The 20,248-nt window shown below is 34.4% G+C and overlaps 1 long non-coding RNA gene across 2 annotated transcripts in view; it reads right to left on the bottom strand.

Annotated features, from left to right (window-relative positions):
* The window catches only part of LOC118170082, a 155,693-nt gene that overhangs the window by 9,005 nt on the left and 126,440 nt on the right, over positions 1-20,248 (bottom strand). For both annotated transcript variants that reach the window (XR_004752482.1, XR_004752481.1), the window contains one exon: positions 4,688-4,773. This is a non-coding gene — a long non-coding RNA (uncharacterized LOC118170082). The remainder of the gene's footprint in view (positions 1-4,687; positions 4,774-20,248) is intronic.

Genomic DNA, 20,248 nt, shown 5'->3' with positions numbered 1-20,248 from the left:
AAAAGAAAATATCCAGAATACAATATAATGTACTGAATACCACTAATTTATTGAACGACTGTGGCCAAATTGCTTTCACTTTTATTGCTGTGTTTATCCATCTCTTTTCCTCTTCCTCGTTTCTGTATATTTAAGACTGCAGGGCTTAAGTTTTCTCTTAAACTGGTCTAGTCTTGAGTTCTCAAAACTATAAAGCTTGAAAAGCTTATAAAACTTGAACTTATGTTCAAGTACTAGAATAATTTGATTTAAAATAATAATAATACAATAATGAATGATAATTGCCCCTCTCATTTGTCTCAGCCACCTGTTTTTTTTTGCTCCTGACTGATCTCTTATTGGGCCATATTATTTGTGTAGCTGTGCTGTGAACTGATCTTGGTTAAAAAATAAAGAAAAAAATGGAATTCTAGAGAAACACTTTAAAAGCCAAATCAATTCAGCAATCCAGTATACAACACCATTTTCCAGTCCAATAATTATTTTGCCTAAATAAATACTGTGGCTGTATTTCAATGTAGTAGTCCTCATCCCATCCTGAACTTGTGTATAACCTTATCATGAAGTGCTAAATTGTTGCTTTCATCATGAAATCATAAGGTCTTTTATAGTGTGAGCTATAAACCTGAGAAATAAACCTCATGCTCACTAGGAAATGTAGAATATTAAATTTAAATCACTTTGCTTGGATAACACAGGGCAAAGCATTCTCTTTTTAATTGCCCTACCTCTTAAAAGCTACTTATCTAGATAAATCTATTGTATGCTTTTGTAACACATATGTTTGGTCTCATAAAATAATCATCACATAATTTAGCTTTTGTATAATGACACTGATTAATATCAACTTGGGTCATTGTGACTATACACAAGCTGCATAAAATTATTTTAACCAATTTACCTGAAGAAAAAGTTTGGAATCTGAAGACCAGTTGGTTCAATTTTAATAGATGAACACCAGAAAAATTATTTGTCTCAAGGTGCTACATTACTATTTTTTGTACTTGTCAGGCATACATTTCTAAAGGACAGAATGATTTCTGTATCCATAACAGAGCATGATTCATTGCTAAACTTGTTGACTGCTTCTGCTTGTATATTTCATTGAAAACAACAACAAAAAACACCACGTCATTTTTAACTTCTGTTGATTTGAGTTGCACTATAATACAGATCAGAAAGTTAATTGCTGTAATAATTTACTTTTTTTCTACTGCTCTAGGACTGTATCTTCAAATACTTAAAGATTGTGAGGTTTATATTCAGTTTTCAGATCATGCACTCTTACTGTAAAACAATCTCTGTATTCACAGGATTTCCTAGAACCTTTTTAAATTGGGCTATGTCTATCTTACATGGGCTTTCTGTACATCAAGGCATGAAATCTATAATGGAAATAAAAGTTCAGTATTGTCCTCTATTTGATCATTTTAGCTCCTTATTTTTGTTAGGGCCTGTGGAACAGAAACAACTGATCTTGACTTTTGACTGTTAAAATACTCCTCCCAGCAGCAATTACAGGCTATCAGTTGGGTGCTCACTAAATATTTCATCAGCATCTTTAAATTTATTTAACTTTCCAAACACATCGTTGGTATTTACAGTACTATCTGGACAACACTATTTAGAAAGTCCGTCAGGTTTCTAGTTCTGATGCAAATATTTCAATATAATTTACCATTTCAAAAACCCTTAGTGACATCTATTCATGTTAATAAGGACCCTGGTTCTGCAGTGATCTGTAGTAAAATTTCCTGTGTTCTTGTCTTTGCTGAATGCATAACTTTTACCATGCTTAATTGTATTTTGTTTTCACTTACCTTTAGCTTAAGCATTATTCTATTATTCATAAAATCTGGGTGAAAGGAAAGGAACTAATACAAAGATTGATGAAAAATAAATCATACTATGAATGGACAAAAACAAAGGATTATTGTAAAGATTTGCTATTCCTACTAACAGTTTATGGAAAACCAAAGATTTTGAGTGAGTGTAATTGAAGCTCTGGAGAAAATGAGAGCATCTATGCATGCATATTTGTCAGCTAATTAATCAACTGGAAAAAAAAAAAAAAGATTTTTATTTGACTGTGTGTACAAAACACTGTACTAGTGAAATAAGATTAAAGGTCTTATGTTTGAAAAAGATTTATCATTAAAACATTCTTCACTAGCATAAATAGTCATGGAATTACAATTAAACTATCTCTTTGACTTCTTGGATTTTAGAAAATAGTGACGTGAAGCTATGTTTCAATTAGAGGAAACTTCCAGATTAAGTACGTATAACAGAGAAAATGAGTATGAATTTATTCCAGAAGACAAGTCCAATCATGCTGGTGAAGATTGGACTCCCTGTTGACTTGTGTAGTGACTTGGGCAAGTGAGATCACTACCCTGCCTCAGGCACGGGCAATGATTCAATTGTGATGTGTTACACAAACTTGTCATTTCACATTATTCATTTATAATGAAAAGCAGAAAAATGAAAACCACAACTTGGCCTAATACAGTAAACGCATTTATTGGAATACTATTCATCTGTAATATTATATCCATCTATGTATAATCTATGATATTTCTGGCATAAGAGGCATCAAAATATATTTCCTTCCTTCAACAAACTTTGGCTCAGACTTGTTCTCAGCCAGAGATGTTGTCTGTGTAGCTAGGACCCTTTGGTGCATGTTTCTCTTCCATGAATATTTGAACTGTTAAGGCTGTGCCCTGTGTAGCACACCTAAGACATTTTTCATAGTGTTCATTTATGATGATTGGCAATATCAGAACTACTTCAGCAGTCTAACTGCACAGCAGATTTGTGTGGAGTCAGGTAGTACCTTTCTGAATAGGAGTCGTACTATAAATTTGGGTACTACGTGGGCAGATGTCTTTCAGAAGCACTGATGCCTCTCTTACTTGAACATTTTTCAAATGCATGCCTTAGCTTCAGGGGCACTTAAAGAAGACCTCCTATGTGAGCTTCAAACTCTGCAATTCAAGCAAATTCCCAGTCATTGCCCCCAGCTGTCTGTTCCAATAATTCAGTAAGACTGAATACAGACACACAGATTCACACAGAAAGCTGTAAATAATTATCTTGGAAAGGGTTAAGCTGAGAGCTCACACAAAACTAAACAGCTAGCAGAAGATTCAAGAGAAAGGAAGGACCTTGCTTTCCTATTATTGTAACTGGAATATAAAAATCACAGAATATCTTCCCTTCCTTTGAAAAACTTACCAAATTAATGAAGCTATGATTACTTCCGTGTATTCTACATTATTTTTTTTCTTTACAGGTATTTTATTTTTTCATTTAAAATGGATTCTTGTAAAATTAAGTATGCCTCTCTCCTATACAGAATGTGCTTATTAATAATCAAGCTGTCTAAAATACCTAGCTCAACATTTCCAAACATCCTATCTTTGCAAAGGTGCATTTATCAGAGCTGTGCTCTGTTGACCCTTGTGCAGAAGATAGAAAGGAAGTCAAATATCGGTGACTTGCAAACTGGAGTTGATCAACCTCATATATAACTGTACTTTGAAAAGAAAAATATGAAGAAAGTACCTCTGGATTGAGTTTTTGGACTATAAAGGGACTTAAAACAGAATTTTCTTTAGAAGTTAATTTTGTATGGTACAGAGAAAAACAGGCATAATATATTGAGCCCTATTAGCTCAATACTCATCTACCAAAGAACCACGGACCTCCCAAGGTAATGATCCTGTCTTGTTAATGAGCACCAATCTTCATTTGTTTAGGGTCTACCATTAGTTTGTTTCATTTCATGCCTATTGGTTTTGGTATCTCAAAGAAAAGTAAGAGTTGATTTCTATGCATTTTTTTTTTTTTTATCTTTATTGCTAAAAGAGAAGAAAGTGCATCTGCTAACCAGACTAATCCATTTTGGTAGTAGGAATTAATTTAATATAAAATTAATTTAAAATCTGTGAGTGCTGTTCCACAGTACAGTCATCTCCCTACTGCATGACCTTTTCCATGAAATACACAGAGAAAAGCTTACAGAAATTCCTAGATGAGAAAAAGTTACAGTAATTCATTGCTAAGGTTACCTCATGTCATAGCTCATTCCTGTAAGACAAGTTTTGCTGTCTGTGATAATGAGAAAAGGAGCCTGCGGTTATAGGGAATACCATTTCCTTCAGCAGCTCCCAAGAGCAGAGCTGTATGGAGGACAGGTAAAGCTCCTTCAACAGTTTCAGGTAATCTCAGTACTTGGTGGGGGAGAAGATGAATTTTCTCACTTTCACTGGAGAAGAAGGGAAGGTTTCTCATTTTTTCAGTCTTTTTGTCAGAGATTAATGTGTGGAGGTAAGGAAAACAGATGAGCAAAGCCTGAGTCACACTGAGAGAGAGGTTTGCAAGGGAGCTGAAAGTAATCTCTAATTCCTAGTCTCTCTCGGTTTTTACACAGTTCCAGTATGAAACGGTAGCTTCAGAAAGCATTAGGAGGGTTCACTCCCATGTACAGTTTTGCCATTTACAGTATGACAATACATATGACAATATATATGTCACATATATGATGCTCACTTTACTTAAGTGCTTAAAGTTTTACCTTATTCTAGACAGATAAACAACTCCACTAAATTCAGTGATAGCACTGTACACACAGTTGTATATTTGATGAATAGGAAGGCTTTACTGGAAAGAGAGAACTGACCTGGTTTCAAATGCTATTGTAATCGTTTATCTTCATCATAAATCGTATTTCAGAGACAGGAGAGGTGACAAGCAGGTCTCTTGTACCTAGGGACAGAAAAGAAATCAAACGTCTATAATATGCAGAAATATTTTCAAAGACCTTGAAATTGGATACTTGAGAGAGCTATTTTTTACTTTTGTCTTTCAAAGTAGGTGAATATCTTATTTTTATTGCCACTGGGTATCCAAAAGGACATACGGTATGCTCAGATGCCAATGCAATCAGACAGTGCTCCAAAAAGAGAGATGCTAGCTGTCTTTTTCTGTTATATGGTATGAGAAATGGATACAAACTTATTTTCTAATTCTTTTTAAAAAACAACTCGTTTTCTGATATGGTGTCAGAAGTATGATTTAAGACATCAACATCTTTATTCAGAACATAACCAAGTTAGTTTTATTAGTGATATATTCATATAAGTGTAAGGATTCAGCTTGGAAATTACACTGTGTGTTACTTAATACCCATTTTATGCATTTAGATAGCATGGTAAAAGATCAGTGAAAGAGGATTGAGAAGAAGTTAATTTACTACATGCACAACTTGGATTGCTAGCAATAAAAATGATTGATGACAACCAATTCGTGAAGAAGCAAAGCTACAGTCAGCATAGCCCTTGTGAATTAACTCTCTTTCTTCTAAAGGGGAATAGCTTTTGTTTCCAACTTCAGCCAATTAGATGCTGAAAGGATAATGATAAAAGTCTTTCATGTACTGCCTTTATTTTTCTCCACATATTTTTGTTGTGTCAACTCAAACAGCTGTTTGTAACACAAAACAAAACAAACAAAACAACTAAACTGAAAAGAAACTTGAATGCTTCCAAAGCATCTGAATTTGAATAACATTAGCGAATCAATGCCCTGAATCATGACTGCATTATATGTACTAAGAGCAGGAGAAATACAAACACAGCACATAAATTCCTCTGATTACCACCATCAACAATAAAAATTAAAAAAAATCAGAGACTAGACTGATAAACTGATAGCCTCCCCCCCCGCCCCTAAGTAGCTTTTCTATTACTGTAATTTGATTTATATTTTCCCTTCTAATTCCTAAAATGTAACTCACAGCATTAAAATGATTCTGCAGCACAAAGCCTCAGAGTAGTAAGTGATCTCAGCAGGTACAGTTAACAGCTACATGTGGAATTACAGATATGTCAGAGCATAGTTGGTACAGACTCAATGCATGTGCCAATTAAATAACTGTCTTATTCTGGTGGCTCAGAGAAGTATCTAATACTAGCATTTTAAGTATTAGTATATGCAAACTGCTTGTGTTGTCCTGGGCTTCTGGGAAACATAGAGTAGAAGGAAGAAAGTAAAATAAAATAAAATACAAGCCTGAATTAAACCATAAGAGGTCAGCTTGACCTGCGACACACATCACTATGAGTACTAAAAGTCCAAACTGAACTGATACATGGTCACAACCATGTAATTCTTATGCATTTTCCAGCTTTGTTTATTTGCTTTAAAGCAGTCACAGGTTTGCCTGTAATTTCACCTAGTCATGCCATAGTCTATACCATTTCAGAGAAAATTGGATTCTTCTCTGGCACAAGAGCTGTAAAATTAAAAAAAAAAAATTAAATTTCTTCTGCTATAAAGAGATATTACACCAGGTGAACTACAGACAGGACATATTAAAATAAAACAAAACACCACCACCGCCACCACAACAAAAAATACCTTCAACAACACGTAAGATTCTACTATGGGAATAAACTCCTGAAAAATGCAGAGGAGAAACAGGGAACAAGACTATTGGTGAATATAACAAAAATACAATATGAATACATTAAATTCACCCATGTATCAATACAACAGCTGCTTTCCCAATAGATTTATATTATTTCTGGAAAAGTATCAGCCTATAATATTCCTAAATGTATTTGCTGCTACATAGGCAGATAAAGAATTCATTCCACTTTATCTGAAAATATTAGAGTTAAAACAAAAAAAAAAGAAACATATCTTCAGTCAAGAGGCAGAGAACAGTACCATATACTGCTCAGACAAGAAGACAAATCTGAAAGGAAAAAAAAATCCTTCCATCAATTCACAAGGGAATAATTCTCTTTACTAAAGTGGGAGTTGGACTAGAAAAATATAACAAAAATACTCCAGTGTGCTTTCTTTATTCTTTCCTGTGACTGTGAAAACAGCCTTTTCAGGAGGTTACAAAAGGTTGTGTTCACGCTGTCTGTCTGAAGATCAAGGTTTGGTGTGTGAGCCAGCTCCCACTTTCAAGCTGGACTTTTCCCATGGAGCTAGTAAGAAAGTGTGTCCAAGTCTAGCCTAAGCACACAGAACAATACACAGCCTTCTGAGATTAAGATTTGCACATCAGCTCGAACCTAAACAAAATGACAAAATACAAATAATTTGCATTTTTTACCTATATAATATAGACAAACACCTATGCATGGAAAACATACTATTTGTAGCACATAATACAATTTACAATTAAAAAAATGCATTGTCTCAAACTTTGTTGTTCACTTCCAATCACATAAACTGGAAAAAAAATAAAAAATTGTATACAGGAGGCAGAGGCACAGATTGTTTTAAAATTATTTCAATATAAGCAAAACATATACGAGTTCAAATGCCAAAATCTCTGCTGTCATGACCCTCTCACCTCTAGAACTCTAGCCCTGTGGGGACTATACTGATTTTTTTGCTCCCATAAACTTTACAATTATTTTCAGTGTTCACTCTTAAAGTTATTTGGGAAAATGATCAATTTTATCTTGGTCTTAACTCCGCAAAACCACTTAACTTTAACCATTTATATACAAAGATTAAACCCACTGTTTTTTATAGTAAAATTACATGATTCAGCCCTGCTTTCTGTGCTCATTAGCTTAAAAAATATCCTCCTTTCCACTTGGAATATCAGGTTTCTATTCCAAGCAGTTTTGCAGAAAAATCACAGCCTTTCCACACAGCATTTTAACAGAAAAATTAAAAGCATGAACTGAGCAGAGTAAAGACAGAGTTATTCACCAAACTTCAAGTTGGGAAATGAGACTATTTGCAAATAAAGCCCACAAAATTGACCCTTGTGACCTTAGATGGGCTCAAATCTAAGCTCTTTTTCTGCAACTTTGACAGCTAAGAAAAAATCCTTAAGGTTTTTTACAATAATACCTTACAATAATAAATGCCTCTGCCCCAATCTTATTTTCTAAGAAACTGCTGGCATGTCCCTATGTTGTACTAGTTCCTTATCTCCTGAGTGCAATTTTCTGATACATATCTGTGGTTGGTCAAACAGTTCAGAAAGATGAAAATGAGAGAATTTAATTTAATGTTCTTCTCATCGCACTGAATCAGAAATGCCTCACAATGCAATAATTGCTATCATTTGATAGCCATACCTATCATTTACTACCTATCCCCTAGCTCTGAGTTTCTGATGGCTGTTAAAAATCAGCAGGAACCTGAAACTGGCATGTGTTATTTGGTGTCAGGTTTAATGTGCAGTCAAACTCCAAACAAATAGCTATACTCAAGAAAAAAGCTAATAATTCTTCAGAATAAAAGTGTCTGAATCTGTACTTACAGTCCACTTCAGGCCACAGAAAAGAGATACCTTGGAAAGATTCTCTGTACTGTCTATCACTTTCAGTTAGACATTCAACCTTCTGACAAAATTGCAGAGCTTGCTCTGTGCTGGGAACTCACTGCAATAAAGAGGGCAAGATTCTTTTTATGGCTGTATTGCTGTACAGTAAACAAAACGAATGGTCCAAATATTTTGATTAGTCTAACTACATTACGGCCACATTCTGACAGCAATCAGATAAATCAGCAAGCAGGAGGAAGCTAGGTCAGATGTAAACCCAGTGCAAAAGAAACAGGGCGGGTTTGTTCAACAGAGTTTAAATCTCAGGTGTAGCTTTGACTATGCTTTTTGTCAAATGCTGCGTAACAGCTAAGAGCTTTTGTGGGGGATATCTTCCCACAAGGAATATGAAACCTCCAGTATGTTCCTAGACAAACTGGAACAAAGAAATAAAACAAACCAACAAACAAACAAAGCCAACCTTCTGAAAACCAACCACTTGTCAACTTTTCTTAAACAAAAAACATGATTATTTTTTCCCTGTAAGGTAACCAGGAACCAGTGTCTGTGCTAGTTTTGTACACGTATTTTCTCAGTTTCTGTTGTTCATCAGGGAATAGCTTGGAGAACTGGCAAATATCTAGTGGGAGATCACTAAAGAATTATTACAGAATATCCTCCCTATGTGATACTTTGATACTTTCCAGGTTGCACTAAATCTCAGGGCTGATTGCACAACCTGAAAGATATTAATGTTTTTTAGCAGCTTCAGGTAGATTGAAAGCTTTTAGGGCTGATAAGAGCTTTAGGAAGAAAATGAGCAAAGCTCTGTATTTTTTTTATTTTATTTTATTTTTTTATTTTATTTTTATCAAAGCAGGTCAGAGCTTTGCAGCTTTTCATTTCTACTCTGTGGCTCTAAATATGATTTCTTACACATATAGCACAAAGAACACCTTTGAAACAAAAAGTTCCTGAGTAAGGTCTAATGCTTTCAGTACTAAGTAGCTCATAGACTGATTTTCAGTGGTACTCAACACAAAGTTTTCAGTGTAATTGATATGAAAGCAGGACCAGTGAGGCAGATCAATAAATCTCATCAGTGAAAAGTTAAGAAGATTTTAACCTAGTTCTCCTTGAGAGAGAAAAAAAACCACACACACACACACACAAAAAACACAGCTGTTTCTTTAAAGAGACATTAAAATATTAGTTACTGATAATTCTGATACAAAAAAAAAAAAAGGGAAAAAACCTTTTTCCCCCCCCCCCCCCCCAATCAGTAATACCTGAAGACCTTAGCATTTTCCCTGTGTGCTCAGATATATCATAAAACAAAGCTATATATCTGGATGTACTCATTAATTCTACACTCCACATTTTTTTCTTTGGCTATTTCACAGTAACAATACACCATTCCTTTGCTGACAGATAATACAAATATTTTGTTCACATAAAAAAAGTGTGAGTAGTTCTGCTCTAAGTGTTAGTTTCATCATGCTGGTGACCTGTGGTGTTTTGTGTGAGAAAAAGTAACTAAATTCACATAATTCACATTTTAAGCCACAGGAATCATCAGATGAATCAGAAAATGTTTGCCATCTAACCTACACAGTTATGGAGAGAGAGAAAATGGCACTATGTGATTAAAGGAAAGTTTATTACTTTTATAACACGCCCCTAAACACTTCACTATATTGGCTTTACCCTTGTTTTTATTCTTTCTGCACTTTTTCTTGGGATTCACAGAAACATATTGGACTACAACTTTTTATTTCCTTTTTCAAATTATAAATATTGAAAAAAATACTGTATTGCTCAAATTGAAAGTGGACTTTTTAGATTTTTTTTTAACATTATAAATTGAAGGTGTTTGGAGAATACAGCTCAGAAAGATATGTCTAAATACTATCAGAAAAATGAATGGATTTTAATTCTACAAATCTCCAAAACAACAGCAAAAAACAAGCAAACAAACGAACAAACAACAAAAAAAAAACACAACAACAGCCACCAGCCTACACAAAGTCTAATGTGGTCTCTTACAGCATGGATGGAATTGTATGTTGTATACCAGAAGCTATCATCCTACTCCCTCCCCTCAACATATTGTATTTTTTATTTATTTTATTTTTTAATATTCACTTGTAATAAATCCAGCAATAATAAGAAATAATGTAAGAACATTCCAGCCATCTTTCTCCAAAGTATGAATATAAATATTTCTCTGTTTGGCATATTTTTTAAAACAAATGCACAACATTGGGTAGCACCATAGCCACTCTGCAAGCGCTCATAAGCAAGGCAGCAAGGTCTCTTCACCTGATATGTATTTTCATGATAGTCAAACAGGCAACTGAAATTATTATGTTTTTAAAGTCATATTGTTCAGGAAGAATGTAACCACTACATATATTAACTTCTATAAGTTTAATAACTTTTCCTTATTCTTCCAGTTTGCAAAAAAGCAATATTGATATTTGGACTACTTTGCTTTACTTTCCACTAAAAATAATTTTGGCATGAGGACTGTAGCAAATATCTAGAAAATTCAGGAACATATCTGACAATGTTTTCCATATGAGACTGATGAACATACATTTGGATTCACAGACATCCACAGAGTTATACTGATTTATACCGGCAGAATTCTGGCATTTAGGTAGCAAGGAGGAATGAGATGAGGAAAACACAAAACTTTTTTTTCCAATTTTTAGGATATATCTAGAATTGTCCAGTCATTATTGCCATCTCAACTTGATTATCTATAAGTTGGTATATATTTTGCTATATAATATTTGAAGGGTCCATTTCACCCCCCTGCATTTTAGGCACTGAAAATATTAATCATATATAAATGACTAAGGGAAAACATATCTTACCAGTACGATTTTTTATAGAGATACTGTGAATACACAGTATCTCTATATCTCTCAGTATCGGTTATTTGTCCCTCTGTACCTAAATATTACAAAACAAAAGATAAACAACTGTTTCTCACTTGATTCCCCTCTTAAAAAGAAATCAGTGAAGTGTAAATTTGGTTTTGTTTCAGGATGAAATTAAAAACAAACATCCAGTTTTAATTGCAGGTCCACTAGTTGAAATAAAGCTAGGGAACGAAAAGAGAGGCTTGAATTTTTTGTTGGCTAAGGGAGCTTCTTTCTCTGTGTTAATTAGTCTGTAAATGTAATAGGAGCAACTGGCCAACAGGAAAAGGTGTTTTTTCACAATGTTTGAAATTTAAATTGGGAAAAATGATTGGAATTACAAAATGAGATAAACAGTCAAGTTTGGTTCATGGTACTAGATTTAAAGGATGCCCTTTTCTGCCTGCCTGTGGCAACTGAAAGCCAGAACCTCTTTGCCTTTGAATGGGAAAATCCTAATAGAGGATGGAAAACTCAGCTTACTTGGACAGTGTTACCACAGGGGTTCAAGAATAGCCCCTCCATATTTGGGAACTGTGATCGTGAAGTTTGAAAGACCCCTTCGGGAAAAGGGGACACTGTTGCAATATGCAAATGATAACTACTGTAGAAGAAAAGGAACGTGCGTAATGGACTATTAGTTTACTAATTTTTTTTTTTTTTTTTTTTTCAGCACTAGTACTGTGAACCCAGCCTCCTTCCTTAGTAACAGAGTTTCCAGATCACCTATTCATGATTGTATCAAAACCATGGACATGGTATACTCCAGCTGACCAGACTTAAAGGATACACCCCTAGAAGATGTGGAGGATTGGCATATAGATGGCAGCAGCTTCATCTGCCAGGGACTTTGCCTCACAGGATATGCAGTAACAAACATTATCCCAAAAGGTGGAAATCATCGCCTTGATCTGGCCTTTTGAGCTGGTAAACATTTGGACAGATTTGAAATATGCCTTTGGTGTGGTGCATGCACACAGGGCAAATTGGAAGGAGAAATGATTTTATCTTCCTCAATTAAACACGCACAAAGATACTGAAATTACTCCAAGTGGTATACCTGCCTACTACAGCTGACATTAAGGACATCAAGCAGGGGATACTGATACTGAAAGGCAAAATAGGTTAGCTGATGCAGGAGCCAAAGGGGTGGCAGAATGGGCATCAGAGAGTCAGATTTTGGCACTAGTACCAGGAACAGAAAACAGGCATTAACAAAAACTTTTGAAAATGAAGTAGAATATTTCAAGATGTAAACAGAAAATGTTACCTACAGGTTTAATGTAAATCAAGGATGAGAGAGTTGTGATATTAGATTGAATGGTAGTTGAAGAGCAGAATAAATCATGCTGGGGAGCTGAAAAGTAAACCACAGACAGGAATCAAGCTCTGAACAGTGGTAAATTATTTTTTTCAAACTCCCAAGAAAAGGGGGGTATCAGTATTTATTGATATTAACTGACACATTTTCAGGCCAGAAGCATTCCCAACTAGAACAGCCAAGGCTCAGGAGGTAACTAAGATACAAGCAAAAATACCATGTTTTGGGATCCCCTTGGTTATATCTTCTGACAGGGGGTCACACTTTATCTCAAGGGTGGTGCAACAAACTAGCCGCTGTCTGGGTATAGACTGGCAACTACATACTTAGAAAAAATGAACCACTTAATCAAACAACAAATTGTAAAATAGGGAAACCGAGACTGAAGGAAGGGTTGAGTCCTTTTGAAATCTTATACGGAAGACCTCATGGAATACAAGGGGGAATAGCTATGCAAGCAGGGGATGAAATTATGACATTGTATATGGTGGCCTTGGGCAAACAGCTGAATAAGATTGGAAAACATGTGAGTGGGATGCAGGGAATTTTTGGACCAACTTTGAAATGTAATGAAGAAAAAAAAAACACAAAACACAAAAAGCAAACAAACATAAATTTGGACCTGGCTTCAGGAAACAAACAGAGGCATTTGGCTAGTCTCTTTCTAGGGCAATCAGCCCCTGATATACAAAAGAAATTGTTTTAGGCTGCAGGATAAACTTACAACATTCAAGAATGACGGGGACCTGGGGCATTGGTCCTCCGCCATGTGTATGGTTTCTTCATCCTTTGCACACACTTTCTGCAGTCATGGTCTATGAACACTGCTAATCAACACAATTACCATCTCCTATTGCATTTTCATCAGAAGGTTGGTATAGTGGGATTGTATAATCTTGATTATGTATTGATTTTTTTCAATGTTAACATCCTCTGAAATGGAGTCATGAACCTGACTTCAAATTTAAATAACTGCATTGTCTTTAATGAAAAAATAACACATCATAGTAATTTAAAGGGAGCACAAACGAATGTTTGGATATTTATCTACCTTTATGAACTAAGAGGTGATGATACAGCACTCATGTTGTCAGAGATTTTTTTTATTTAATTTAAGGATTTTTAAAGTCAATCTTCACCATGTTAGAAAAAAACAGCAAGACACAAAATAAACAGCTGCAACTGCACTTGCAATTTTTGTAGCCACATCAGCTTGATTCTCCCTAACGTGTGTATGATCACATCCCTATCTTGAAATTACATAGATCCCCCAGTCACATCACCATTAGAAAGATTGTGCTAATCAGTTCTCCCCACTTCCAGCAGTCCTTTTCAGCCGTTTTTGAAAATCTCTAAACATGGCGAGGAGTGAAAAGTTGTGCAACTGTGGAGGGGGAAGAATAAAGACAGTGCTCAGGAGGACATGGATTATTTCACAACAAATTTTTGTTTGAAAAACAGCAGGTGCCGAAGGGTAATAAAATTGAGTAGAAAACTGAAATGAATACAAGTGTTGTGACTATAGTGAAAGTGTATGGCAGTGCTAGTCTGCAATGAGTCTAACTTAATAGACATTGCTCTGCTGCTAGTTTATACTATTGGAATGAAATATTCAATTCTGCCATATATCAGTTATGGGCCTTTATGAATCCACCATTTAGTAAATTGACAGTTCTAAAGCAATACCACCATATCATTAATCTTCTACGGACAGGTGGTGTCCCCATCACAATCTGAGCTTTGCATGGTGCACTGGAGATGGATGTTCACAAGTTTTACAGTTTCAAGATTCAGGCTGACTTTGAACTACATTATCACTGTTTACAATTAGAGATAAAATATGACATCTTTCAAAAAGCAAATTTTAAAGATGGATACACTTTAAGGTCAACTGAAAATGTTTCACTGCAGTGGCACATGTTTAAGCTTAGCAAGAGCTTAAAGCAAATATTATGGTTAAATGAATAGCTCTGGAATGAGATACACTGCAGAACCTAAGGGAAGTATTCATATGGTGGGAGACATAGCACTCTCCATGTGTTTGATACCATATACGTCAAAGTAGGACACCAAATATGTCAAAGAACTTGGATAGCATGAAGCTCTGTAAGCAGATAATTGCATAGATAAAACTGCTAAGCAAACATTTTCTTTTGTTCTAACTAGATAATCCTTAATTTCTGAGAAAAAGTGGATGAATAATAGTCTCCATAAAACAGAAAGGTGTAATGTATCACTGAAGGGTGTAACGTATAACTGAAGGAAAACCAGCAAAATATTTGTAAGCTATGAGGGAAAAAACAACATTAATATATTCACAAACAGGGCACTCCCGTTTTCCTCTTTCTAAAGAAAATTAAAGCTCTCTGCACAGAAAAAGTGTGAAATTTAGTCAAAAAATTAGGGAAACAAAAATGGAAAAGTATTTGCTAGAGTAACTTTCACATCAGTAAATTCATCTATGTTCATTTTTAAAGGACCGTGACTGACTTGCTCTCTGCTCAATATTACAAATATGTTAATTATTCTGTGTATAATTGGAAAGACCTTTTTTGAGGGAAAAAAAAAAAAAAAGTAAAAATCACTTTTGTGTGGTTTATACTACAGTTTCAGGAAAGGTTTATACTACAGTTGCAGGAAAGGATATGAATTAAGAATGAGAAAAAGTATATATTTTATTAATTAATCAATTACAGTAGTAAATTGTAAAACTAAGTTATATTTTACAGTTACAAGCTAGTAGAACAAGTTGTAAATGTACCTGTATTAATTCCCTATTTCTCTTTTAGTCTAAAATAGTTTAAAAGACATAGGGATGATTGCCTCAGGGAGAATGTGTGCATGAAAGAATGCATTACTTAGATCATGAAATATTTTCTAAGAAATTTCATGCTGATGGTAGTAGAGGTAAGAGTCATACTCTCATCTGGAAAATGCAGGTCAACCTTCTAGCATGGGTCTCATACTTTTAAAGTTTATTTTCTATTCTGTATACAAACAATAAGGTCTTGAACAATCAGTTAATCAGATAATCCTATTTTCCGCTTTCCGTCAAAGTGTTGAAATGTTTGTTTCCAGGCGTCTTGTTGTTTTTAAGTCAAAACAACAGATTAATAGTTTCCTGCCTCAGTTCTGATTCTTAAAATAAGTACATTTGTTACATTTGCTACCTCCCTATCATATAAAACCATGTCCTGTTTTTTTTTTTTTTTTTTTTTTTTTTTTTTTTTTTTATGAAGTGCAACTTCATCATAATTTCTGTATTCTGGAATGGAAATTGTCTATCTCCCCTTCATCCTTATTATGACTGAATTAATTTCCGTTTTCTTTGGATATAGTTATTTCCATTTCCACTAGTTATCTTGTTTCCATCCTCATGCTTCACCTTATCACTCCTACTGAAAACTTAGCTAATGTATTCCTTTAGTTCAGGGGTAATATCTTGATCATCTCTAATCTCATCTGCATTGTCAAAGCATAAAGATCCCATTTTATTTTATGACTAAAGGACCATCTGTATCAGTTTTAATTTCCCTCTAACTGTATGATTGTGTTTTTTTTTGATAATTATTATTAGTTAAATCTGATGGTCCTTCACCTTCAAAATACAGCCTTTTGGGACATATAAATTCCACTGTTCTCTGTAGGCTTTTTTTTTTTTTTTTCTCTCTAATATCCTTTCTTCCATTTAGGATTGCAACATTTCCCTTGAATGATTTATTCCCACCCCTCCTTGCCTGTTGTTACCAATGTTATACTCCCACTACAAATACTTGCTAGGTGTCACTCATAGAAGTTGCCAGTCACTAACTTTAAATTTCTTGACTGAGTAATCGAATGAGTTTAAAACAGAAAAATTAGAAAGATGTAAAATGCACTCCCTGAAACAAAGCTAAGCAAAGTAAAATAAAATAATAATATTACCCTATCATCCATCACAAAAATTATCATCATTCATGATTAACTTTTGCAAAGATTTTTAGACCCATAGATACTTTTAAATGAATACAGAGGAATAAACCAACCAACACTCAGTTAACAATGGTGAGCTACATTTGACTGTCTGTTTGTTACTTGTCTTTCCTTTAGACATGAGACATCAGGAAAAACACACACACACACACAAAAAAAAAAAAAAACACAAACAAACAAAAACCAACCCTGCTTCGTAAGAAATTGTTCACATAATAATTATACAATAGTTACAGGATTTCACTTTGGGACTTTATGTTTTCTTCCAAAAGAAAACATTTTTACAGCTCTTGTGCCACATCTCTGTTTAATCTTACTTTTATATATATATAAAAAGACAACTTACATGGGCAAGAAATTATGAAGAGATGTTAGGGACTGAAGAGCCCCTCTTTTTCCCTGCTTCAGGATAAAGACAGTATATTACACCGATCTAAGAAGAAGGAAACTTTTCCTTAATTTTCAGAAGCATTGCTGTCTTCTATTAAATAGAAAAATTCCCTTTACAAAACATGAAACCTTCCATGGGAACTGTGTAGCTGAGATGTCCTTTAAAGAACACCAACAGCATCTCCTGACACTTGAAAGATAATAGAGATGCTGATATAACAGGTCTATTCCATGTAAAATAAAGTCTACTTTATATTGTGACATATAATGAAACAGTCCCACTGACAGATCAAGAGCCATAACAATTCTGCAAAGCGCTATCTTCATAGTGACATCTTTGTCATTTCATATCGAACCAGCACATCTCACATCCCTATGAGAAGCCAATAACTATTTGCAATATCATGTGCCTGATACCGTGGCCAAATGCTTTCCTGGCTGAAATCCTCTATTTTGCAAAGAACGTGCAGCTAATTCAATTTAATAGGTAGCTTTTCTTAAAATCGAACCAGCCTTAGTTTCTGCAGAGACAGTAATTTTTCATTCTGAACTGATGTCCTTTCTAACAGCTTTGTTGCTGAATACTTTAGATACCACCTGGATTCCCAAGACAAAATCAGTTCGAATGCACAAAATATTTCCCTCTGAGAAGTAACAAGTTTAAATTTTAATATTTTCCTCTTTATGTCCTAGATCTCATTTCATTAACTATCTTCAGTTTTTGTTCCAGATTTGTCAGAGTAAAAACAAACAAACAAAAAACCTTCTAAAAATAAACTAGTGTGTCTGTCAGTCAAAAAAGATTCTTGGCATTGCTATTGTTTCTGATCTCTTGCTTCTGACTTCTAATGCAATTCTGTCAGCATTATAATGAAAGAAAACATTGCCCATATATTTTTAAAATAAACATCTGTGGAGGTCACCTAAAGAAGCTTTTGCAAGCAAATAAATGTCATATGACATACAGGAGGATTCCATTAATTTCTTTAGGTCCATCATGTTCTTCAATGAGCTACTAGGAGCTGACAGTTCTGCTGGTCTCAAACCAAAATGTCTCCTCTCCCTCCTCTCCCCTTCCACCCATTGTCACTGCACTAATATGGAAGACCAATTTTGAGAACGTGCCTTTCCAAAATATTCTCTTTAATGTATGTCATTAAGGTTTTGTCCCCTATTTAGATTTTTGCCATAATAAAACTTTATAACTTCAAGATGGAAGCAGGGATGTATTTACTAAGATTAATACTGTGGGAAATTGGATGTAAACTACCAATAGAAGACATGTCTATGATGGCATTCATTTCTTATACTTTGCCATCTTCTATTACTAAATGAACATCTGAAAGTAAAACTAATTAGAAACAGTTGAACTTATTATGTTGTCTTTCAAGAGAGAAAATATGAACAAAAAGAGAACTGGGAGGATTATACAGAATACCTTTTTAAAAATTGTTGCACATTTCCTCTTCAGAAGATCAGAATCTCTGTAAGTTTTTGATAGGTCCCTAGAGCAGCAAAGGCTGATTCTGGAAATTCTGAGAAGAGCAAGAAGCAGAGATATTTTTCCTAGGGACCCAGAAGGGATTTGAAGGTTTACTGTAATCCAGGAAGCAATTAAAAAGTTGTTAAACAGAGAAAAAATATGAAGGAAAAGACACACCCTGAGAAGCCACATTAGGCATCAGGGAGAACTCATTTCAAATCTTTTATTTTTGTATAGTCTTATTCAGAAATTTCTCTGTTTTAAGAGAATTCATTTTTCCAACAGTACTACTAATAAATTTTAGCTTGAGACTAGCACACAGAGAATCCCATGCCCCACCATATAAAGTTATATCACTATATATTGATACACATGTGTATCTTCTACCTATATTTATAAAGTATATAACATATAATTATATGTATTTTCATTTGTTTGGAGAGGGGTGTGCTTTTCAGAGATATTAGTGTAACTGAAATGGACTTTGAAATGATGACTTTTTTCTAAGATATTGTAATCTTAGGGCAGATTTTCCCAAAACAGTTTCTGGTATCTTAGTCTCTATAGACATTTTATGCACCATCTAGGTGGAAAAGACAAAATTTACTTGTACATCATTTACTTGCCCATCAATCTGACAACATCCACAGATCAAGCATGCAGTGGAAAACACAAGAGCACCACGATTATGCAAAATCATTCTGGTTTAGTTTATATACCTCACAACAGCAGTTTAAGTTAAGACAACTGACGCACCATACAGTTAAATCACATGTGCCTTCTGTTGAAGGAATTTGTTAACTTCTCCTAGACATCTTGAGTCATAATTTGAATCTAGAGAGGAAAACTGTGAGAAACAACCACTCAATAAAATAATAATAGTAATAATTTTTTTTAAAAAAACATTCTAAGTCCAGATTTTGAATGTTTACTTTATACCACCTTCTCACTTACAAATTACTTATTCCTTGCCATTCTACCCACAAGTGGGTGCTCAGACCTCATTATGTTTGATATAACGTCTCTACTAATAAAAGTTATCCATCACTTGAAACCTGGTACTTTTTACAACAACTAAGCCCCAAAACATTGCTTAGACAATCAAAGACACCATGATCACAAGAGAGTGATTTAATGGAAGATTATAGAATGAAGCTACAGTAATAGTGTATTTTTACACCTCTTTCACTAGAGGCTGAGACTGGGAACACTGCAGGCTAGATGCAATTTTTTTTTTAGAAGATCTTCCAGGATATACTGCACAGGAACTGAATCTCCAGCTGTGGCCAACTAAGGAGTTTTTATTAGATTTCACAGACTGAAACATGTATTTTTACTACTAGTATGATATAAATTCCTAAATGGCAAACTATCTAACTACACGCTGTTGGAAAGGCAAGACCATATCCTAGAACAGCTAAAATTGCTATTTTTTACTATCCATACCTCTTATTCTGCTGCAATAATCAGCCACAAAGAATAAATTTTCAGTGGTTGTCATTCAATAAGAGATTTACACTGAAGACTTTTTCCCCACACCATACTATTCATGAATAAAACACGAGTAGAAGGATGAGCATGTTAAATCAATATTATAATTAGCAGAGGTCAATTAGAGAGTTCTTGGCTATCAGTTTCAAATATTTCTTCTCTCAAATAAAGATCTTCTCAACTGACAGCATATTCAATACCAAATATCTAAATGCAAAAATCCTTTAGAACAGAATTTTCCATGCTCTTAAAAGCTATTATTTTTTGTATTTACAGTACATTACAGCTCAGACACTATAACATTTTTTCTTCACAATATTATGGAATTATTTTAAAAATATTTTTTAAAAATA

Source organism: Oxyura jamaicensis, chromosome 7 (genome assembly GCF_011077185.1).
Source record: "Oxyura jamaicensis isolate SHBP4307 breed ruddy duck chromosome 7, BPBGC_Ojam_1.0, whole genome shotgun sequence".
Taxonomy (NCBI): Eukaryota; Metazoa; Chordata; class Aves; order Anseriformes; family Anatidae; genus Oxyura; species Oxyura jamaicensis.
Note: the sequence above shows the minus strand (reverse complement) of the source record. Positions and strands in the feature narration are given on the sequence as shown.